We start from the raw sequence: 26,943 nt of genomic DNA on the forward strand, positions 1-26,943 counted from the left end.
TAGTTATAATTTTTTCATGTGTTTTGAAATTAATCTCTTCTGAGCCCTTCATTAATAACATATTCTGGGAATAATCGTTTGAAGCAAAATAACCTGGTAGAGCTCTCCAATGTCCTGCGGCTGAAAGGGGAGGACAACTATATTGTTGTCAAGTGCATACTGTCGAAAGAACGTGTGCACTTTGGGAACAATGGGGCTGAGGGGTGGTAGGTGCTCGCACTGCTTTAGAGTATCGCACTTGCATCCAAAATTTACCTGTTTAAATTTTTTAAATTGGATGAATCCACGGGCGAATCAAACCCTATTTTGATTCTGAATCAAATTATGCTTGGATATGGCTAGGTTTTTGGTCGATTCACTAGCATAGGATTGTTAACAAAAGGTTTTATGAATTATCAGTTTCAACATAGTTTTTGCAAAACAATTTTTTTAATTTTCTTCTACATTTCATTTGGTTAGTATTGCATCAAGTTCCAACCATTTTGTATACCTGGTTAGATTTTAACAAGTGTTTGACATAGTTCAGATGCTCTAAACTGATTAATATGGATGTCTCTCAATTCTACAGTATCTTTATTCCATGCCATTCCCTCATGATTCTTTATCACCTTTTGTCTTTACAAATTTTCTTTTTTGAGCTCTTCTAACATCAAAGCATTGAAAGCCTCTGTTAATGATTCTAGTTTAAGAGTATGAACTTATAATTAAATGTAAAACCTTACAAGCTAATAGCTCATGTGAAATCTTACCCCATATTTGAAATCTAAACTGAAACTACGAAAAATATGATTCAATTCCTTACCTTTTGTTGCCTATTATTACTATATGTTTTGGAATGTTTATTATATTGCTTTTTCACAAATAATATAACAAAAAACAAAAAATAATAACAAAAAACAAAAAACAAAAAACAAAAAGGCCCTAATAAACAATATGATAAATACCTGATTCCTGTGTAAATTCTTTCCTTCTCTGTCAACCGCTACTATCAATAATTCTGAGCCCTGGATTAATCATTCAAATGTGGGTCTCACTCTCTATTTTTTATATCTTTAAACAATCAATACCATGCTAATTTTTTTAGAGCTCTTCAAAGACCTACACTGAAATTTAACAAAATAAAAATTGACCTTAGCTAATTTTTTAGGGCAGGCTATTTGTTAATCTCCATATCTCCATATCTTAGTTTGTTCTTCTCCAAGCCGACGTATTTAAGCAACAGGAGAGCGGTGGGTGGTAAACAGATGAGGTTTTGATCTGAGTTAATTTTGCAAATTCATGTCACACAGAAGTTTTAGGCTTTAGGTTTTACCATTGGTTTTCCAATTTCATGCCACGCTAAAGTTAACCTGTCAAAGTAAATGGGTGCGTGGCAGTCTTTAAATTAAGTAGTTGCGTAACATTAATTTAACAAGGGGTGATTCTGATCATTATTTTTCATTTTCTAATATACTTCGCTCCCAATCTTTTTCGCATACCAAGAAACAAAAGAAAAGGTTAAATTGCAAATGGTCAGACCCTAAACATGGTTATGTTGACTAACAACTGAAATAAATAATAAAGAATAAAGCATAAGGAATAATATTAGCAATGTTTCATGTACCCCGCTTTTAATACCAATGAATTTTTAAGCGCCAAAGTTCGTGAACTAAGAAGATAGAAAGAAGGGTGTGGAATGTGACGCATTTACATACTTATAAGTAAATGTAAGTGGACAACTTTAGTCACTGTGATAAAAGATGTTTTAAATTATTTGAGTAATTCTAATATCAGACATTTCATAGCATAAGAATATGTGTTGTTTGGGTAAAGGAACATAAAACATTGTGGGACAATGAAATATATTATTGATGGCAACCGTTTAACAATTTCTCGAGAGCATGAGACAATACCGGTGGGCTATGCCCACGTTAAATAGCCTATCGGCTAATTAATCTATGAGCGTTTTAATTTGTTTGTTATGGGACATTATAAAATAGAAATAGAATAACATGTGAGGATTGGTCTATCTTTTTCAATTTAGAAATTGAATAAAATTATTTGTTTGTTGATGGGTCTATGATCTCTTAGTCAAGGTAATGGTTTTTAATGAGTTTGTCAAAGATCAAGTCTTGTTGAGTGCAAGGCTCCAACATCCTACATGGGGTGAGGGCAAGATTGTACCCCGCGTGAATTCGGACGAATGAATTCGTGCTCCCATATTAAGTAGCTAAAACAACTTTCTCGATGAATTTCCCTTCATAAAAAAGAAAAGAAAAAATTATTTCATCAATAAAATTCTTTAATGAATATACATTTATAAAAGAAATTGAAAAGCGAATGTTTATTAGTTGATTAAAAGTAGAGATTAATAGATCTGTTTCATAAATGAAATTGATTAATGAATATAATTTATAAATAAATTGAAAAATGAGTTCTTATTAATTTATTAAAAGCAGATATCAGTAGAACCACATAAATTAGAGATGTAAAGAAATCAATGTTGATAATGAAATAATCATATAAGATTTAAGGAATGTAAATCTTCAAATTATAAAAAGTTACGTATTTAGATGAAAGACAAATGACAATACAAAGTTTTAATACTATAATTTACTTAATGAAATCTTATACAAGAACATAATACAACAATATGCACAACATAAGCATAACTTTAATTATCAATATTAAGACTTGAAACACTTATTTATAGGTTATGAAGAATAATTTTCAAAGATTTAAGAATAAAATTAAAAAGTTTTGAAGAGAATTGACGTAAAGCACACCTATCCACATGTTGTAAAAAGAGAGAAAAAATAAAATTAAAATAAATCTATTCCAAAAACTAATAAAATACAACTAAAGCCATTCACAAACTAGAACTCCATATATGGTCATTGATAGATATAATCATTGTTAAAAATAACAAGATTCACATGATTAACTTGAGGGTTTGAGGTAATTTTTACATTGAAAATGATGAATTCTCTAATGAATACTAAAATCTTCACCATGTAATGACATGGTACAAGTATTGGAATTTGAAATCTTATTACTCTAATCTAATGGAGTACAAGAACCATTGTCTAATTTTTTGATGAGTTTCGAAAATCCATGATTGAACCTTGTAATAAAAGACATGATGAAACACCTTGAGAGCTCATATGGTGTATTTAACTCGATAGGAGTATTATATGATTAATCATACTTGTATCAAAGTATTGATATAGAAATATTAGAGAACCATTTTAATGAGTGTAATAGGCCAAAGATAATTACCAAATTATGACAATATTGTCATAAAAAATGCTTTAATTTAATCATTAATTGAAGACACTAAAACCTAGTAATAGAAGATCAAAATATATTCATATGTCAATAAAATAGAATAATAAAACCTTATTTTTTCTAGCTATCATTAAGTATGTTGTGTGAGTTTTAATGAGGACCAACCTTTTTATAAACTTCTTATATGTCTGTGCTAGATATTCTTCATTGCACATCATATATATATTTTTCTTTTAAATTAATTAAGACAATACGACAAAGGTGGCTAAAGGTTTAGCCACAAAAAATATTATTTGATGGAAATCCCCCTTAAAAGTATACTTATCATTAATTAAGTTCTTTTGATTAGTTAAGGTGGGAAAAGGGTCTCATGCCCAAAGTTACAACATCAAAACAAAGAGATTAAAATATAATAGTCTAATTAATTGAGAGAACTAAAATATAATAGTTTGTTGTGCCAATAAAGCACAATGAAAATAATAGAAACAAAGAAACAAAGAAAAAAAAAGAACAAATGAACAAAAAAGGTGGAATACAAATTGTGGAGGCTCATTAGAGAATTCTACTTATCCACCGCCATGTTTAATCTATTAGTCCATTTGTCAAGGGAAGAATCCATATTGCTTTTTTTATCTCACAAATCTTCTTTAGTTCCTTCTTTACTTTTGATACTTCTATTCTAACCTTTCTTGTTGACATCCTCCTACAAGTAAGCCATGGAAGCTATAAAACAATCCGTAAGATCTTTTATAATAAAGAAACTTAGCCTAAATGTCCTCAAATTGTGAAATTATGTTATCCAAAGAACTTATATTTTCACCCACATTGTCGTATTTTTCCTTTTGTGAGTCTTTGTAACCCTCCTCTTCATTTTCCCAATTCTATAAGTGATGTTCTCAAAGGTTTTAGAGTGTGGTATGCAACTTGGAACCATCAAAGTTGAGTTGATTTCAAGTTCCTCCTCCTAAGTGGGTTGATAGTAAGAATCCTAGATGACTTCAAGGGATAGGTCCCAAGGGATTTGATAAGTAGGGTTTGAATCTTCACCTTCATTATCTTCAATAGAATCTAGAATAACTTCCAAGGTGTTAGTTCCCATATCTTTATCATCCTTGTCTTTACTAGCATTTTTTTCTTGGCTAGTAATAATAATTCTCATAGAACTTATTTTTTTGCTTAAATCATTACGGGTTACTTTCTTCTCTCATCACATTCCTCCTCCATGTCCTTCCTCTTTTTGAGTTTCTCTTTTTTATCTTCCTACTTTTTCAGTTATTTTAGGTTTTCACTTTATATTTTTTCTTTACTTCCTTCCTTGTCTCCTTAGGGAGTGTGTGAAACCAAAGGTCACTTTCAATTAATATTGGATTTTTGGAAATGATTCCCAACTCCTCGACCATTCCCTTACCTTTCCTACCCTTATCGAAATCAGGGTTCTCATCTTAGGTATCCAAGTGGGAGTTTGAAGCCTCTTTTTTGATATGGGATTAGATAAGGAGGCTAAGTTTATGTTACTACAAATTATAAGACATTTCTTGATGGTAGAGAGAGGAGTCTATAAATGAACATTAACTCTTGGCTCTTTGGTAGTTGTGTTTGAACTTGGATAAGAGTATAGGTGGGGGGGTCTTGCATAGATTGAGTTGGTAAGGATAGTGTATTAGACCTTGGTACACTTGGGAGTAATATCTCAATTTATAGTAGAGTCTTCTATAGAAGATAAAACAAAGATTTAGAAAATCTAATTATCTTTCTAAATCTCAAGTGCACTAAGAAATGAAAATGATAATTATGTGTAACCCCAAATTGATCTTGTAAAGTATTTGATTAATTTCCAACTTACCTTGTCCCAAATATTGGGGAGGTTCTCTCTCTTATAGCCATTTTGAAAATGAATCAATTTATCTGCCTTTTTGAGAAAACCCTCTATAAATTCTATTATCTATATTTATGTCATTTCTTCACTTTATGCTCAAGGCTATTGTAGCATCGTAAATTATCACCAGGCCAATTTACACCTCATATTTGTACCCCTACTTAGTGTGTCCCTTCCCCATCTCCTATTTAGGTTTTTATGTGCCTTATCTCTATTTCTGATGCCATGTGCACCCACTAGATGATTTACTAGAGGGGTACCCTTCCCCCTGGGGCTAAATTGAGGTCCCTAACCTAGTGCCCTGGTCCCTCTTAGTTGGGCCCTATTTTGAAATGGGAGATGGGCCCTATCTCTTTGGCCATAATTCAATTTTGTGTTTCTGCATGACTGTTGGAGGTCAACCTAATCAGTAAATGACCTAGATACCCCTATATAAAGACATTATTCAATTCATTTCAATCCTAATATTCTAAGCAATCAAGCATTCTTGAATCCATGAAGCATTCATTATCAAGTATTTTTAGAGATTTTCAAGGCTGCATATTCTTCATTCAACCATTGTGGAGAAAAATTACATCATTCATATGCAAGCATGTGTGAGTGATTAGGGTTTTGTCATGTTCATGCAATTTCATACAACATATGTGATTACATTCAAGAAACAAAACATCATTATCAATAATTGTAGATTTGAGGTATATATTTCCATTATTTATTTCATATTTGCATTTATTTATTCAAGGTTAATTCCTAAACTGGGGTTTGACTTACGCAAACCCCTATTCCCAATCATTTTACCTTATCTACTATGTGCAAGAACAAGTACAAAGTTGTGACTTTCAGGATTGACATAATTTGTAGAGACAAACAGGTTCGTTTTTGGATGATGGAAAGTGTGGAGGACTAGAGCAACCTTCGCTCTGGTCTCGACAATTCTGGTCAACCTTCTGGGAATATATCATAACACTCATATATTGCTCAGATCTAGGTCCATGGCTCCATTTGACGATTATAGCTCATTGTTTATGCATGTAATTACTTCAATTTACATACATTTACCCTAATTTTAACATTTTCACAATTCAACTTAAAAAGAGGGAATAAAAATCTAGCCAGTGAATCTAATCAAAATTCTTAGCCCTACCTTTGTTGGATTGAGACTAGATCTATTGGATTCACCCCTCTTTAATGCAATTGGTCCCTAAGAAAAAATAGTGGTCTTCTCACTTCTTGTGGTGGAAACCCTAATTTTCACCACACTACCTTTATTTATGATTTATGTTCTCAGATCTAAGTGTATGTATTTTCAAATTCAAATTTACATTTACAAGTGAAATTTTCAATTGAATTAGATAAATTTAGAGGTTAAATTCACACAAACCCTAATTTATAATTCTAAAATTGAACTTGTAGGTTGCTTAATTTGAATTAATTATTTCAAATATGATTTGTGAACATTTAAATTTTCAATTTTTCACTCATAAATTATATTTTTAATCAAATTACATAAATTTAGAGGTTCAATTCATAAAAACCTAATTTATTTTGGTTAATTTTTTGTGAATTGCATAATTTTCAATTACATTTTTAGATCAGATTGTTATGACATGCTATGTTCATATTTAGATGCATTCAATCATTATTTATGTACTTGCATTAGTGAAAATGTCATAAAAATTTCACATTGATCTATTTTTATAATCTATTTTGCATATGTTACCATTTGCAAAAAGAAAATTATTGTCATAATGTATTTATTTCATAGATGTGATAATGGGTTAGCCTCCCTTGTTTCACTTTATCCCTCTCTTAAAGATCCTCCTATCCATGAGGACATTTTAGTGCCAAACAAGACCATTAACAGTTCTTTCAAAACTCTCCCTCCTAAGGATGAAGTTATGAAGAATGATGTTGTTAATTCTCCTAAAATGTACCTCTCCCATGAGGGTACCTTAGAGGAAGAGGATGATATCATAAACACCTTCCTTAATGCTACCTTACCTTCCATACATGGTACCTCTCCTAGAGAAAAGTGTTGATGGTCTTACCAATGAGGGCACATTGGTGCAAGAAGAGGTTATGGATACTTCTTTCAAAGATCTCCTTCTTAAGCATCAATCTTTGAAGAATAATGTTTATCTTCTTCCTAAAATATACCTCCCATGAGGATCATTTGGTGTAAGTGGATGATATCATCACTACCTTTCCTAGTAATACCATACTCTCTTATCATTTCAATGAATTTCCCACTAGAGATGAAGCATTAATGAGTTATGTTTGTCCTTCTCATAAATCTACCTTGGAGCAAGAAGATGAAATTATTAGCAATTTCCTTCATTCTCTCCCTTCTAAAGATGTATTCTTGGAGAGAAAACAACCTAATCAAGTCAATATTGTTCATGTTTCTAGATATGAGAAGCCTGGACCCAAAAAACCTTACAAAATATATATGTGAAAGAGGTGATACGGAAAGGCAACTAGAACAAAAATATGGTTCTGAAATACATCACACATTTAATGCTTATGCCAACAAGAAAGACCCAATGTTATTTTCACCTCCTTCCTTCCCCCCCTCATCCTAAGAAACATGGTGATAGGGACCTAATCTTGATGAGAAGGTTCACGATATCTTAGCTAAGATTTCCCTTTGGTACTTGATTCAAAATTCATCTTCACATCATAAGTTTATCCAAAAATCCTTATAAAGGGTGGTTCCTCATTCTTCTCCTAAACCAAATGATATTACATTCTCACAAGATGAATTTTCTTCTATAGAGGTTAAAAATAGAGATAATCCCCTTATGATTACTCCTTGCATTTATGAACAAAAGACAAGAGGTACAAGTAAATGCACAAAGTTGGGTCCCAATCCCGCGGAAGTTCACAGTTTGGGAAAAGAGCCCGCTCGAAACGGGTGCCCGAGCCATTAAAAAACGAACGCCCATTTCTTGATTGCATTTAAAAAAAACAAACCATTTTCCATCGTTTTCATTGTTTCAAAAATGGGTAAACGTTTCAGAGGAGCACAGGTACCCATCTTTTCATCCCAGGTGACCCCCCAGACCATTTTTTACCTCCTTCTAGGTACGTACTTTTATTTTTTATATTTTGTTTTATTTATTTTTATTATTTTTCATAAAAAAATGTTAATTTATTGTTATTATTTTTCATAAAAAAAATGTTAATTTATTGTTATTTTTTAATTTTAGTGTTTTAAAGTTTGAAAAATGTTTTTTATTTTATTTTATTTTATTTCATGTTTAAAATAGTTTTTAGTTTTTTACTATTGCAAAAAACATGAATAGTAAAAACCGTAGGAAAAAAACAAAAAACAAAAACGTAAACGAACAATAAACATTAGACACAAAAAATAGACAATAAACCTTGAACAAAAAAATGAACACTAAACCCTAGATAGAAAAAAATGAACAATAAACCCTAGAAAATAAACGAACAACAAACCCTAAAAAATTAACAAACAATAAACCCTAGATGAAAATCAACAATAAACCCCCCTTCTCTCTCTCACACACACGTACACGTTACCATCTCTGTCATTACGCTCTCTCTCTCTCTCTCTCAATCTCTAATTATCCCCTCTCTCTCTCTCAATCTCTAATTATCCCCTCTCTCTCTCTCACACACACACATTACCCCCTCTCTATCTCTCTCTCACACACACATTACCCCCCTCTCTCTCTTTCATAAGTTACCCTCTCTCCATCATTACCTACTCTCTATCTCTCAAATTATCTATTCTCTCTCTAACTCATTGTATCTCAAATTACCTACTCCCCCCCTCTCTCTCTCTATTTTAATCATGCGTAAAAGTTTGAATGTTTAAATTTATATTTCTAAATGTTGTATTTAATTATAGGATTCTTTTGTAAAAGTTAGATGTTTAATTTATGTTTAAATTGAACTTTAAAATGATAATGAATATGAATGTATTTTTTGTGTGTGTGAAAAATAGGGTTCTTAAATTTGATTTTACTCTAACTATCATTATTAATCCTCACTACTTCCTAACTTATCCCAATCTCTAAATATATACTATATATTTACAAACATGATAACATGTCATATACTTTGACTTAATAGTGGAAAGAGAAACGACAACCTATCACCTACTCATCCAACTAATTGCACCACCAAATAGACTAAATACATAGTCAATGTTAGACTGCCTAATGTCAACATCCCATATCCAATTTGAGTTTGCAAGTTCCTATATTTTTAATAACATGTGGACCAATCCTACTACTAAACTTTCTTCTTTCCAAACTTTACGCTTTGAAAACATGGTTGTTGAAAACATGGGTTTTTCTTCTTCTTTTATATTATTCCACGAATCACCAATCATTTTAGTGATCTCCCTATCCTTGCCAAGACACAATGCTTTCAATTGTTTATACTGCTCAACAAAGAAAAAATTGTAGCTGTTCCTATTTTGCTTTGAAAACATGGTTGTTGAAATCATTTTTTCTAAATTTGAGTCATTGAGATGCTAGATAAATTAAATTCCAACCTAGAGGTAGTATGTCCATAAAGTCCAATGGCTACCAAAGTGATAGATTTCCACTAAATGTTATCTCGTATTGAAGTAACATTAAGTGTTGTTAAAGTGTCATAAAAAGTTGTCAAAGATTCAACTTGTCATCAAAGTGACATTATTGGTGAAGTATCCCAATTGTTCCTAAAATGACATTATTATACTAAATTTTAGCTACTCCTAAAGTCCACCTTCTACCAATGTTGCAATGTGCATCTAAAGATGTTTTTGAACTTAAAAAATATTACACTAAATGTAAAATTATGCCTCAATGAGAAATAGAATGTCACATGGAAAGAATCTCTATATTTAATCATCCATGTATCCTCACATATATGCATTCCAAATGTATAACAATTATATCACTATTGTCATCCTAATAATTTATTGAATCTAAATCATCATTTAATTCATTCTTGTAATATTTTTCTTGCATTCATTTTTATGTGGATTTTCTTGACATAATTATAAAGCTTAACATAGGATTTGTTGAGAGACTTAGATCTCACTTTAGATTTGGAGCTTTGTCCTTTTTCTTATTTTTTCTCTTTGCTTTATCCTTTTATCTTGCTCTAATAACCAATGCCTCCTTTTTATAGTAAATACCCCCTAATAAGAGAGATAAAACGAGAATACAAAACTCCCCATAAAGAAGTAGGTCACGTGCTAATGATGAAAGATTGAAGAAAAAACATGATCCATTACTTGCAAACAACATTTTTTTCCTTTAGGAAGAACTAAATACATTGGTGACTGGAAATATCATTATAATAGGTTGGGTAAATACAAAATTCAAATCTAAATAGACTTGTGTCTCTAAAAACTTCACAAATATTCACATGTTGGAACAAAATGATGATAAAGAATCTTGTGAGGATCGAAGGAGAATGAGCACCAAAGATAATATGATGGGCTGCCAATGATGGCATAACTATCATGAAAGAGGATATCAATATCCTCAAAATAATATTTAACATATGTAATTCTAAACTCCTCAAACAAGGATAATATATTCAGAAGATATGAATCCTAAGTGGTCATGTTTAGAAGGTGATTAATGCCATGCTAGACTAAATCAATTGGGTTTATGGAATTGGTGATAATAATCTAAAATAATAAAAAACATAAGATGGATATTAGGTCTTGATAGGATGAGTACTTGAAGAATGAGACAAGCCTCTAAATTGTCAAAATATGCAAGACCTATGATATAATAAATTTCCTCTTAAGTATCACCATCGAAGGGTATGTGATCTTTATCTACAAAGGGAATGAAACAATCTAGAATATGATCCTCTAGGAATGGAGAGATATGAGGGTCTCCATGGATCTCCTAAAGTTTATTCCAAAGTGTGTGGGGGAAATCAATATCCAATGCAATACACATAGAATCATGATCTTGATACTAGATCAAATCACTCCTACATGGTCAATGATGTTACACCAAGATTATATAATTTCTAGTGTTTCTAGTTTAGGTATGAGTCCATACATAAAAGGAAAATGATTACACCACCTAAAACTTACCAAGATGTCATTTTACAAAAGGATCATAGTTATCCCTTTCTAATTTTACCACAAAAGGATGAATAGAGAAACCTATGATACCTCCTCAAATAAAAAAATAAAAGATCAATAAAATCAATACATATAAAACATATCAAACAAATTCATCTCATGTAAGACGATCATTTTGAAGTGCCAAGATGTCCAAGTAAATGATTAGAATGTGAAATCACAAAAAATAAAATATAAAATACGAGGGAATATTATAGAAAATAATTGTGTGATCTATGAAGATTTATGAACCACCTTTTCAATGCCACATGAAGCATGAAAAAATATGCTCTCTATCAAAAGTTACAAGGCTTTAAATTTACATAGCTTGATTTAAGTTAAGAGGACAATAAATCACACTCCTGGCAGATTTAATAAAAATAAGAATCAAATATAGATCAATATTGGAATCACATTTTGTGGGTTGCAACTTTGAACAAGAAAATACCAATATAAAATTGAATATAAAAAAAAAATAGTTTTTTTTTTTTTTTCATTTTAACTCCTCCAAGAGTAGAGAACCTCTATTTATTCAAGCTTAAACTTATTGTAGTACTACTAGTTGCGATCACTAAATCATCTCATGATTCTAGCAAAGAACACAACAAAGCAGTACATGTATTGACAAGTTCATAGATATAACTTATGACTTTAATGAATTTAGTTAAAACCAAAAGAGAGTAGTTGAATCGATTCCTATCAAGTTGAAAATATAAAGTGGAAGCCTAATTGACGATAATAGTTAAATATTGCAAGGGTACTAAATTGTAATTCCATGGAAGTTACCTTCTTTGAAAAGATGAACTACACAACGCTACCATTAAACTATGATTATAAGCCTCTCATGACAAGATGGTCAACTATTATGGGTCCCAAAGTACAACTATCATGGGTATTGTAATCATCCATCTCTCTATAAAAAACATACAAATGCACCATGATGGCCCAAAATGCCAACTTAAAAAAAAATTTAATAAAAAATGAGCCCTCAGTGAAGTCTAGAGGAGATGATTATTCATTATCTAAATCAGTGGAGTCATTTTATTCATTATCTATTCTCTCTCTCTCTCTCTCTCATGATTAGTTTTATGATTTTGATGGAACTTATACTAATGCATCTTTAGATGTTAAAAAGTATTGTTTGAGTTGCATGGGCATTATGATGTTTTATTTTGTAGAATATTTCTTATACTTTGATTTAAGTGGATAATATTTCTTAAATGATGCTTATTATTAAAATAGACCCACCTATTAATAATATTATAGATCTATGTGAGTTTCCTTTTTTTATATTTAAGTTCGTAAATTGTATTTAATTATAAATTTTTTTGGAAGGTGAAATGTAAATTAAATAATAATTGTAAATTTTTATGTTTGTATATATATGCAGATTATTTTCACAGAATGGATGAGTTTGAGATAGATGAGCTATTAGGTCTAGTGCCACCTCCACCTCCACCCCCTCCACCTCCACCCGATCAATTGAGACAAGCCATTAGGAGGAATATTGATTCTTTGATTAGAGATATCCATACCATTAGACATGAGCCTCATCCACCTCCGTAGCTGTTACGCCTTCCAGATAGTATGCAAGGGATTGTACAGTCTATACAGGCTTTAGATAGTGAGCTGGATAGCTATCATAGTTGGCGGGAGGGATTGCGTGCATTTTACGCTGATGGCCTAACATAAAAACAAGCTAATAAATTAAAAATAACAAAAATAGATTTGAAACAATATTTTGTGAACCCTAAGACAAGTGAAGAGATAGATCCAAAGAAGCCACGAATCTCAATTCAATGGTCTAGGCACCCAGGCATAGCTAGACACTTTTGGGAGCGGTGGTGGATGGTCTTTGACTATACACCACACTCCAATCATGAGATACCAATGTATTTTTTGAAAAAATTATGCGCCGAATTTGAATTGGGTAAAAATCCCAATTACTTTGATAGTAGATCATTTTAGGGGGTCGGGAGAGGCATGCCCTAGGATAGGCCAGGAGCCAAATTGAGCAATAGGGTTAGAAACTGTGTGCGCGATGATCCCTTGGTTCCTCTTCCTGCACCAGTTGTTCCAACCCCTACCCATCATCGAGTAGTGGATTCTGCTCTTGGTTCATTGAGTGCCCTGTCGGGCAATTTGGTACAACAATTGTGCAAGGCGAGGGCTGCCCTAGCTTAGCACATGTTTGCACGAGCTGCGGGGATGTATGTATGGGTCCATAGAGTGAGGCTACCCCTAGAGGAGATGGTGATTTTTATGATGCTGATGTTGCCCATGGTGGTTATGATGATGTCGAGGAGGCTGCACATGTTGATGCCGTCTCTTCATATGTTGATCTCTTGTGGGAAGACGATGATCAACCTATAGAGGTACAAATTTATTTATATAATTTATAGTGCAATATTAAATTCCTTATATATACACATATGAACCATAACATGAGTCAATTTTTTCTGAACAGAGGATGGATTATACCACATCATTGAGGAAGCGACATCATGTTACCTCGATACCTAGAGATGTTGGTGCCCCATTTCCGGTATGCACTTTCATCTAGATACATTGTATTGATATGTACATTTAAAATAAACAATAATTTTTTTAATGTAATGATGTGTATGATATGGTTTTTCCAATTTTATAGGGTGCTTCGTGTAGCACCGAGGTGGGTAGTTCTTCATGTGACCCATTGACCGCTGAGGCTCAACCTCATATACCACTAGTATGTTTTTCATCCATTAATTTGAAGTGTTTATATTCTTACTAATTTATGTACAATTTTGATTCATGTTCGTTATTTTTTGCAATTGTAGGCTTCTGGATTGTTTGATGGTGCATCACATGTACGCCTTCACCCAGCAGTTACTTTGCCTACATCACATGTATGCTTTTCTGTGATAAACTTGTAGTCTATATATATACTTTATAATTTATGTATATATACAAGTTTGATTCATGCTTTATATATATATTGTTCAGGTCGATACCACTACCAGTATTGGTATGGCTATGGGATTGAGCCAGATGCAACCGTTGACATTGTCATTTGCAGTGATGATTAGAAAAATAATTTCTAATTTGTTTATACTGTGTACCTAGTTTTTATAGGGATTATCAAAATTGATGTACAATTTTTTTTTGTAGGACTTGACTACAACCACTTTTCTTGTTCATGATAGTGGACCTCCATGTACTAGTGAGGGCATTGTAGAGCATAGTCGTATGGTAATTTATTTTAAATTTTTAGTATTTAATTACTTTATAAGTGAATTATGCAAGTAACTTCTTCTCATGTTAAATCTTCTTCTCATGTAAAATCTTTTAATAATGTACAAGAGGGTGGAGACACTGATACTGTACACACAGAAGATGGTGCATCTCAGGACCACGTGCAGTAGGATAATTCATCTCAGCCACCTTCACATGGAGTGAAGAGGACTGCAGATGAGATGCACGCGAGTTCTTAGATTATATATTTTAGATCATGTCATGTTATTGTATTATGGAATTTTTATGATGACACTTGTTATGTTATCCCGGGACTTGTTATTATGTGATTATATAGGACTTGTTGTTATGTGATTATATATAGGACTTTTTATTATGTCATTTTGTTGCTATTATGATATCAGGCCGTGTTATGTGATTTGGCACACTCTAGTGATTATATATGTGATGTTGTTTTGTTATTATGTTATTTGGACTTGTTTTAATGTCATTTCCTTATTATTATTTTTTCAAGACTTGTTATTAAGTCACCAGGAATTGTTATGTGATTATATATAGGACTTTTTATTATGTCATTTCATTGCTATTATGATACCAGGTCTTGTTATGTGATTTGGCACTCTCTAGTGATTATATATATGTGATGTTGTTTTGTGACTTGGTGCCCTCTAGTGATTATATATGATCTATTTATGACTTTATATTTTAACATTGTGATTGATCATCTTATAGTGCAACAGTTTATAATTCAATAAAATAATTATCCCAATTTACAATAACATCCTATTCTTAAAATAATAATAAAATCAAGAACTTACAATTAATCTATGAAGAGATTATGATAAAATAAATATATCATAAAAAATTAGAATGATTGTAACACAATTACAATGTGCACAAAATAACTTTAAGAAGAAGATAACTAATACAATGTTGTTTATGAAACCAAAATTGTATCAAATGTAGACAAATACAATGTTAAAGGGACAAAGAAAAACAATTATCATGATTAAATATAAAAGAGTTCACACAAGTAACAAAAACTTACATGCATATAAATTTGATATGAAAATTATAAAAGGATTATTAATTATAAATTAATCTCATAGAGGAATCCAATAGATTGATGGAACTAAGGCTAACCAAATTATTAGGAAGGTTTGAAGAACATCATTCAATGACTTGAAAGGAAGTAGACATAGATTCTTTCTTGTCAATTTCTTTTTGATATGCATAATTCTTTTGACATTTTGATCTGCATCCTCTCTCTTCTGCAATGCATCTATGATTGCCTCATGCTCTTCTACTGAAAGTGTCCACAATACCTTATAAGCAGGTCTACCTTTGTATCTTTTTAATTTGATGTTTGTTGCCACCACCAAATGAGAATAGTGTATAATCTTCTTTTCTAATTGGTAGTCTTCATAAGCTGGTAAGCCATTCCTTCTTGTTAAGTATTTGCATAGCCATGTGCCAACTACCACAACAGACCCAACTAGATACTGAAAACCATCATCATCTACTTGATCACATATCAACTTTTTCTTAGGTTCTACACATCTAGCTAGCCAATACTCAACCTGCTCATCATTATCCTCAGGTGCAACAACAACATTCACAATTTGGGGTTTCAATTTGGATTTCAATTTCAGTTTCAACTTGAGTTCTAGTTTCATTTGGGGTTTGATTTTCAATTGGCGTTTGATTTAATAAGTAACCTACTTCTACTAAATCACCAATTTATTCATGAGAAAAAACATAGGGCTCTGAAGACATACATGTATCCAATAATGGATTAGAAGATGCACCTGAATTAAATGGTTCTATTGTGTTTCCTTCGTTAGTATTTATGGTCTCATTGATGTGCTCCTCTTCTAAAACGATTGTGGAACTTGAAGCTCCTTGTCTCATTCTTGATCTTCTCTCTCATTGATGTATTACCTCCTTCTCCCTATTTGCTGCAATCTCCTTAGTTGTCAGAACCTTCCTTTGCCTCTTCCTGCGTTGATTTGATCCCATGGCTGCACCAAATTTTGAATTTGAATTGATCTCCTTACCAAATCGACAATAAGACAAAAAAAGAGAATGATTAATCAAAACATTCTCTTTGCAGATCGTACTTGTCAAGCAATGATTAAAAAATCATTCAATCATTGGGATTTGTGCTTGTGGGCTAGATTCGGGACCAACGGATCTTTTTCAGAAATGGGCGCCCGTTATTTAATGAAATAGGTGCCCGTTTCACTTTCAATGGTACAAAGCAAAACAGGTGCCCATTTGTTAAAATTAGGGGTGGGAAACAACCCTTAGCATTGTTTTTTTCTTCGGGATAGGCTTGGTCCCACCAAGCCTATGCTTGGACCTCCAAAAAAATGACTAAGGTAAAACGACATCAGATTTCTACCTTGGCCTAATTTTTTGAGGGCCTTTCTGATTGAATTTTTTGACAAAACAAAAACCCATTAGAGTTTTCAGCCTCCTGATTTCATAAATGTAAATTTCATAGTGATAAGATTATTTTTACTATTTTTGTATTATTTATTAATCAAAAGTAGAACCTAAACCTAAAATACCAAGGTTCACTAAACCTTTAATAACTTTTTTGTTTTTAGGATTTTAGAAAAATAAATTATATGACATCAAGCTACATACAATTCTTTTGAATATTAAAAGAAATAAAATTGAAAAATATGAAATTTTCATCAAATTATGTTGGTCGTACACCCGATGTTTTAAAAATATACTTTATTGTCAGTTAAAAATTAATTAAAAAAAATATATTCAATAAAAAAATAAGAAAAAATATTCTAATAAATATTTGGTGTCTTAGATATCTTTTTCCAGAAGGATTTGCAAAAATTCATTTATTTGCATCAAAAAAGGTTGGTCGTACACATGTGTGGTATGGTCCCGAAATAGGCATTTTGAAAAACTGGTTTTTAAACATGCCTAATAAAAAGTGATTTATACCATGTGGGTATTAAAATAAATTACATATTTGAAAAGTAGACTCCAACCACTATATTTTCTAGTACTAATGTTTTTTGAGATTCAATCTCTAAGTGCATCAAATTTTGACATCAATCGACAGAAAATTTGAAAAACAGAGAAAACACTTCCACTTTTTGCCGAAAAGTGGGACTCAACTTCTTGCAGCCACCCGTACTTTAATCGATAATGGGTCAGCATTTAACATTTGTTTTATATTAGGATAAAACAGGTTTTGAAGGGGCCCCAAAACCGTTACAATCAAAGAGTTGCCATTGTAAAATGGACTAGACTACCTAGCAGTGAACCACAGGTTTTAGAAAGGATCTGGAACCTTCTAGACTTATGAGCGTCCAAATCCCAAAACCCAAAGGTTACAACAAACATAACTAAAAAAATAGACCAACCACAAGAAACCAAACACCAGCCAAGGAATGAGCTTATAACATTACAAATCAGGCTGATCAAAATAACGGGTTTAAATCAGCAGACAAAAGAACCCCAAAAACATAGAACGAGGGTTCTAACAAGAACCCTTAGCCAACAAGGGTTTTCTTAGGCTCCCATAACCTGTAACAGAGTTTCCAAACCGCTAAAAACAACAAAGCCTGATCCTAACGAAAAACAATCACTGGGAAAACTAGGCCCTTAAAAGTTGCCAGCATCCAACCTATCCTTAAGAGAAACAAAAAACAAAGGGTTTTTTGAGGCTCCCTCAACCTTGAAAGTGGGTTTTACAAGGCTCTCTCAGAACCTAAAAGAGTGGGTTTTACAAGGATATCACAACCAGTCAAGGCTCAGACAACAACATCTCATCTTGAAGGCGCATTCTAGGACATAGAGTTTTGAAAAGGCACCCAAAACCTTCTGCAGAGCATGACATGAGGGTTTTGAAAGGCTCCCTCAACTAGCAACAAGAGAAGAAGCAGTCAAAAAACTCCCTTGCACCATCTCTCCACCTCAATAGGAGAGAGATCTACCTCAATAAGATTAGAAGGAAAGAAGATCGACTGGCCAGACAACTCAAACTCAACCCAAAAATCATGCAGCCTCTCCACTTCCATAGGAGAGAAGACTACCTCGATTAGAGATCCATGAGAATATGCAAGAAGAGCCAAATAAACCCTCACCAAGGAACAAGCAAGGAGAGCACAATAGGTCTGCACAACAAGAACAAGCCCCTCATAGGCAAGAGCCACCTCTCCCTCCAGAGAATCAACCCCCACCTCCATAGGGGAGAAAAGAAAGGACCTGGCTCAAGGAGAGGTCAAACCAAAAGAAGCTCAAAACCAGAGTAGCCACTACCCAACAACAAAGCGTTTGGGACAAGAACACCCATCTCTTCCCACAAAGGATGTCTCCACCTCAATAAAAGACACTTTCATCATGATAGCTATAGAGAACAAAGATGGATGTCGAAAAGCCACCCAAACTCTTTATTTTTCCACCACAATCCTATCCACCTCCATAGGAAAGGATATCAACTCCATAGGAGAAACAACGATAAATTCCAAGATAAAGATGAAAAAAGCCCAAGATCTGAAACCTAAACAAACAAACCAGGCAACGACCATAGAGGATCCAAAAATGGCACCAAAAACCCCAGCCACAGAGAAGGACAACCACATAGAGACTTAGAAAATAGAACACCCTCCCACCCATGAGGGAAAAACGTTGGAGGAAGGAAAGATCAACTGAGCATCTACTTGAACGACCAAAGGAGAGAGGTCATCGCCATCACTTACCAAAATATCACCATCCATGGCAAAAATCTTGGCTCCAGCACGACCCCCGCTCTAGCCAATCCGCCAAAAAGCAAAGCCACAAATGGAGATGAGGGTAGGCGATAAAGTCATGACCCATCCCACATCCACCACCACTCCATCTGGATCACCATCGTCTTCCTCCCTTGTGTCTTTACCTACAACCCTATCCTCCCCTACTCCTCATGCGTGCTCCATGTTGAAGTTTATAACTGTAATGTTAAATAAGTTGTTTATGCTTAGTTATTCTATTAAGTTTGTGTGCATTTAACATTTTTTGTGTTGACTTATTAGATAAGATAAATCAAGATTATTCTTCTATTTAACTTGATCCTCTTTATGTGTGTTGCTTTGATAATATTCCTAGAGAGTCACTTGGTATAGTCATATTACCTATTAAATTAGGACTTGTGACTTTACCTACTCCTATTCATGTCATGCCCAACCATCTTAATTATAAACTTCTTTTAGGTAGATCATGGATTCATGCTTTGAAATCAGTCCCTTCTATCCTTCATCGTACAATCAAATTCATATATTTAACAATGAACTTCACACAATAAAGGCTGATCCTAATCCTTATAATTTCACTCATGATGAAGTGGGATATATTGCCCCCTTTAGTACTATGATTTCTTCAATAACACCATCTCCTATCAATGATGCTTCTCTAGCAAGGAATTGGGGTACAATAGACTTTACACCCTCCTTTAATGGGTATAATATCCCTCATCTAAGAGTGAAACCTTGAAGGAGCCTTTTGTGTCTTTTATCCAAGATTCTTCTAAACCAATTCCCTCCTCTCCTTCCAACACATGTCTTGATAATGATGGGAGCTCTTTAAATTTTGATACTAATAATGAACCCTCTCTTCTAGACATTTTAACATCTACACATGGATACAATGGACATGGTTTAGCATTTTTACAACAAATTCTTTAAAGTCTTTATAATCTACTCTTTGAAAATCTAGGTTTCCAACTTCTTCCTTTGTCATCATATCCCCCTCCATTTTCTAGTGAATCCACATCTTTTCATTCCAACATGGTATTACAACAAGATAATGTTTTGTCTGATCTTCTTCACACCAATTTAATCTAGATCTTCTTTGGCCTAAAAGAAGAAGGAAATGTAAACAACATCTTAAAAATTCTTCTTTTTCCAAGTATCATTAAATTCATGATCATTCTACTAATGAGTGTCAAGCTTTGAAAACAAAAATACATTATATTGATTTAGGTATCATAAAATTTACATGCAACAATGAATGGCATATTTCTCATAATCATTTCAAATAACATTCAAGTTCTTATTATGTTGCTCCTCACTATGTGACATTGTTAGCTTATCTATTTCGAGCTCATTGTCATTCATGGTAGTACAATTTCAAGTGCAATCATACTTAGTGAGAAACATAATAGTCTATTTATTCTTGTCTCTATGCCTAAGGGGCAAGAATAATTTTCTATCTTTTCTCTTTCTTGGGATTCACTTTTTCTTTAATGGGTTGCATTTTTCATAACATGATGTCCTTTCTTGCATAGAATTATCCTTCATGTGAGTACATGTGTGTTCCTTGGTTAGGACCTATTCTTTGTTTGAAATGATACATCTCTTATGAATAATCTCTCTTTGGAAGTTGTGTAATCCTTCTCTTTATCCTTACGCTTGGGGGGCATTGATCTCTCCTATCATTTCTAAGGATCCACTTTTCCTTTGTTTAGTAGTGTTTTCTTACATTATTTGATGTCATTCCTTGTTTGAAGTTGTTGTTTGCTCAACGATTATCTCTTATGCAAGAGGTGTGTATCCTTGACTACAACCACTTTTACACTTGACAATGTAGATAGATGATATCAGTTTTGAGGTAAAAAGCTATAAATAGGCTTAAATGAGAGCTAAAATGGGTCACACTAAGGTAGGGGCACAAAAGGTAGTGTAAATTGTATAAGATTACAATTTAAAATGCTACAAAATCAAATGGTCTATGATCTCTAGGTTAGTCTTTTTGAAGTACTCAACTCCACTCAACCAGTTCATAATAATGTCATCAATCCTTAGAAAGTGAAATTTGTACTTGATTATAATTTTATATATGTCTCAAGATTCTATACACATTATCCACTCTCCATCTTTTTTTGGTGTTAGACTACTATAGGTACTACACATGGAATCAAGCTCTCTCAAATCAATCCTTTCCTTAACAACTCTTGAGCTTATCTATTCAAATCATAATTCTGAATAGAGTCATCCATATGGGCTACATTATTTGGCAAACTGGCTCTTGGTATCAATTCCATCTAGTGACTAATTTTCCCCATTGGAGTTAAACCTCCAAGTACATTATCAAACACAATGTCCCGTAATTCTTATAACAGATCTAAAGATTCAACTAGTACATATCCTTCTTCTTCTTTGACTCTATAAATCAACACAAAGAACACATGCTCACGCTCCATTATTTCTAGAAAATTCCTACCATCCACCCAACAAATTCTTACATTACTACATATCTTTGCAGTCACCTCCTTTAGGGGCTTCAACTTGTGGCGAAGTCCTTCCTTTGTCAAGGAATAGGTTTTTTTATACCCATAATATATTCCACACCAATCAAATTAACACAAACTCCCCAATAATATATGACAAACATCCATAGCCATGATGTCACATAGTATCACATCATTGTAATTCTCAATATTGAACTTCACTAAATATTGCTCATTTAGCAAGGCTTTATGGTCCTTTTGCAATAATGCAATCTGAAATGGATGAAGATGTCTCCTTCTTTCCAAATAAAATGTAATAATCATCTCACCTAAAATAATATTATTAGTGCTACCACCATCAATAATATCATTACAAATTTTACTTTCAAACTTCCATCTTGTATGAAATAAAATATTCCTCTGAAATGACTCTTTCTCCTCATTCAACAAGGATCTTCTTGTGACAAGAACTTCATCTATGTGTATAACTCATACATTACCCTCAAGGCTTCTATTTATCCTCCTATGTTTTTAGGGACACTCATATGATTGATTTCCTTCTTCTCCACACTTAAAAAATGTTCCATGAAAACCTGCTCTTCTAGATCCTCATCTAGACCTTCCTCTCCCTTTTTTATCACCATTATTTTGGTCATGGGGATGGTAGGCATTATCTCCTTTTTGGTTCCAATTGCTTCTAGATTATTCATTCTTCTTTTGGTCTTCATTTTGTCTTCCATATGATCGTTCACTAGTCTTTCTCCCATGACCTCTTTCTCTCTACATGCTTTCAAATTTTACTATTTACCTTCTCCTCTACTTTCAATGAAAACATATAAGCATCTTCAATAACTGGACACATCATGGAAAAAATTAGCTCCTCTTAAATACTAGGCTTTAAATCATTGATGAATTGAGCTACCTTCTACTTGTGTGCTTTATAATGACCTCTTTAGATCAAGACCCTATATATATTTTTTCTATGTGCTCCTTGATAGACGTAATGGCTTGCTTCAAACCTTGCATCTTCTTCAAAAAAATTCTCTCATAATTTCAACAAGAATGAACTACCTCTTCAATTTTTCCATCATTCAATCCCATCTTGTTATCTTTTCTATTATTTCAAATTGTACTTTCTTTTACAAGATATTAGGATGATATTTCAGCTTAGTCTTTGCAAACTTGACCCTCTTAGTATCTTTTTTATCCTCATACTGAAATCGTTCTTCCATATCATCAGTCTAATCAATCAATTGACTTGCATGTTTTTAATGTGAAGTGCATATCAAGTTTATAACCTTGATATGCACCTTCATATTTTGGTCTTCCCAAGTGCATATCAAGGTTGTAAACCCGATATGCACCTCTTTATTTTGAGGTCTTTCCTAAGTGTATGTTGGACATAGAAGTCCGATATGCACTTCTTTTATGATTTTTGACTTTCCCATAGGTATAAATCGGACTTATAAGTCCGATATGAACTAGTATTATTCACTAATATTAGGTGCTAATTGGACTTATAAGTTTGATTTGTACTTCAATCACACACAAATTGGTGATTTTTAACCAATTTGTGATCAATCAAAGGGTTTTGTTCTACCAAAATGGGATTCTTATATCCATGAATGGAATCTAATCAACTTAAATATGGTGATGAACTTTTCAATGTTACAGGGAAATTGTTTTCAAATCACGAAGCTATCACCAAGAAAAAGAACAATGAAGTTCAAAAAGAAAGAGCTTCACCCAATTTTTCCTCCTTCATCTATATCATCAAACATTGACAATATCAAAGATATAGAAATTGGACATGTAGATCTTGAAGAATTCTTGAAAAGAGTCAAAGAGTCGCTAGTGTCCATCAAAATTTAGCCCACCATCAATAGTAGAATTCATCTAGTGGTGGCCTTTCCCATGTCAACACAAAACCTAGAATTTGTGTTAACCCTAGGTAACAGGTATGATCCTACAACTAGATCAATGAAGGATGTAGAGGGAAAGAAGAATATCATCAATCTTGATGATGACTTATTTGATACACTTTTCAAGTTCCCACATATTGATATGCAATCAACAATGACCTACTATGATAATAATTCAAGTAAGTGCAGGAGAAACATCAATGAAAATTAGTTAAAGACTCCTAGGCCTACAATTGCAAGGTGGCTTGAAACTCTTCCTTACATTTATTTCATTAAGGAGATCAATGATTTCATTACTCTTCTCAGTAGAGTTAAAGGGCTCCCATTTTCTAATACTTATCACAAGTGGATGTATCAGTACATTCACATCATTAGGCAAAACAAGAAGCAAATCTACTGGGGAAAGTAGATTGCAAATGCATTGTGCGAGTAGTTGACCAAAGTGCCTACCACTTTGAAGTTATAAATGACTTCATATCTTGTCTATGAAATTGCCTCAATGAAGCATTTTCCAGGTTTATCCACCACAGGTTATAGGAGTTAGATTCTTGTTTATCAGTACTTCACATGGTTAACTCTCAAGGAGCGTTACATCATTTCAGGAGAGTCAATGACACTTTCTTCACTCATTACATGTGTATGTTTGATAAGGATCTTCAGAATAAGAGGGTGTCAGATGAGGCCTGAAATGTAGTAAGTCAATATGGTTGTATCTTCTTGTGGTTTCCTACATTCACATATCTCCATATTGGATGCTTTGATGGAGACCCCTTCATGCTTCCAAGGTATCCGTCAGACAAAATCATTCTCGTGTAAATGGCTCATCAAATGATATCAATACATGAGTGTAAATCTGGAGCTCATAAGATTGGTCTCATGTTCTCCTTCACCATTGGGAGGTATTCTATCAATTCTATCTACAAGGCCCGATCCATGGAAGAGGAAATGAGAAGAGTGACAATGAAATTCTTCAAGGCCAGGAAACATTTTGACTACAGCCTGGGCATGAAGAATAAAATCAAGAAAAGTTATACTCGTGTGCACCAGATTGAAGATGTGTGGATTGATTGCAGAACTAAAGAAGGCATCATAAGGCTTGACTATTGTCGCTTGACAGAAGAGAAATTTGAGAATTTGGATCTTGTTGATATTCCTAAGGATCTTGAGGATGATGGAGACATCCTAGATCCTACTTATGAGAAAAAAAAAGTTGTCGGATTGCCTTTGCCTCTTATATAGTGATCCTAAAAGGAAAACACTTCAATAAGGGCTAGGTTCCAAAACATCCTTGCTAATACCAATGATTGGTTGACTCTTCATGGTGTTCAACTAAACCTTTTCAGACTAGATCTGAGGATGACTCTGCAGGACCTGTGGGAAAGACTTCTAAGTTGAGGACCAAGAACAAATAGGACTTAGTAGCTCCAAAGAGCCCAAAATTCAAATTCATGGTTGGGAAAGGCAAGAGCCAACTTGAGTCTTTTGCTTAAGAGACTCAAACTCATGAAGAGGTTGATGAAGAGGATGAAGATAATGAAGGTGAGCAAGATGAAGAAGATGAACCTAAAAGGAACAAGAACAAGAGGAAGGAGAATTCAATGAGAAGAGATTGCCTGAAATCCCAAGTACTTCCCAGTCTTAACAAACACGAGAAGGTATTCCTCTTGCATCATGTGATATTACAGGTACTACTTCAGTTACAATTTCTGATACTAATCGTTTGGGTTCCATTGTTTCATTTTAATCACAAGCTCTTGAAATCCATGTCCTTCCTTCCACATTCACTAGTGAATTTGCCCTTGACACACCTCATGACAACCTTAATATTATTTTCCTTCCTAATCTTTCTAAGGTTAATTATTCCATGTTGGAAGATTTTGATAAGTTTATGTCATAAACCCAACTTCCTCCTAGAGTTTATATTGCTCAAAATACACCTACCATTGTTACCTCTACTCCACCTATTGTTAGTACAAATGTTCAATCTTAGGAGTTGGCATCACAAGTATTGACTGTTGGAGTGGATTTATGACATAATCCTCCTAAAAGAAAGAAGCAAGCCATCTCCCCCGATGACACTAATTTCAGTCAGTTAATGCCTATTAAGCCCAAGGGTATGAAGAAAGCCAAAACTCTATCCACAGTGAAGGTAGACAAATCAAAGAATAAATATGTAGAGATGGAAATCCCTCCCCCAAACACAGACATGGATAAATTCCATCCCTTTGACTATGTCATCAACATAATTGACCTTGGTAAGAAAACACATGAAGGTATTATTATAGGAGTTGAGAAAATACAACACCACAGGAGCCTGAAGATCTTCTGCAAGCCGAATAACCTGTTACAAGGAGAAGCAATGAAGCAAAATCTGAAGAACATACAAAACACAGAGAATATGCTCAAAAAGAGAGAGCTCAATATTCACAAAAATATGTAACGTGATTCTTACAAAGAAAAGAAAGAACTCAACCTTTAATAGGTCAAGAAACCCTAAAAAGGGAAAACCTAGGTTTGCACATAACAATTAATTAAAACAATTAATTATATGCACCTAAAGTTAGCTTAAGTGTAAAAGAGATAAAGGGAACTTAAATAATTAAACAAATAATGTTTAATTAATCAAGTAAATACCCGAATACTCTAACACCCCCCCTTAAGCTAGACTTAGGGAGAAGCTAAAACCTAGAACAGCTACTGAAAGCAATAAAGATGGGTCCCGACAACAAGGCCTGATCAGGTACCCAAATACAATGAAATCTCTATGAAATGGAGACAAAGGAGAAAACCCAGTGGGAAAAAACTCCTCTCCAAAAAGAGATAAAAGAACACCATTGAAGCATGAAGAACATGCAAACTCTGTCGAAGAATAATTGCTGATCTGAAGAACATCCACTGAACTAGAACATGACCAGGTAGAGAAGACTGTAATCTGCATGAGTGCCCTCAAATGACACTACTCAAGTCAGGAGGCAAACAAGGCAAAACAACTGAAATTGAAGATACAGATGGCATGAGAAACCAAAGCCTGAAGAGCTGATCAATCGAACCACGGAAGCATTAGAACCAACAAGATAAACCTCCCCATAATGCGGAAGTGGGAGAGGGACAAGAACACTGAAAAGGATAGCCAAAAACAACTGCATGATGAAGAACCAAGAACATCAAAGGTGCTGAGACACATCATCATGAGGCGAATGTCGTGGAAGGAACACTCACTTGACAAAGGAAGATGGCAAACAAAGGCAAACATCAACCCCCTCATGGCACTTGATCAACAGTGCATGTACAACAAGAC

Source organism: Cryptomeria japonica, chromosome 10 (assembly GCF_030272615.1).
Source record: "Cryptomeria japonica chromosome 10, Sugi_1.0, whole genome shotgun sequence".
Taxonomy (NCBI): Eukaryota; Viridiplantae; Streptophyta; class Pinopsida; order Cupressales; family Cupressaceae; genus Cryptomeria; species Cryptomeria japonica.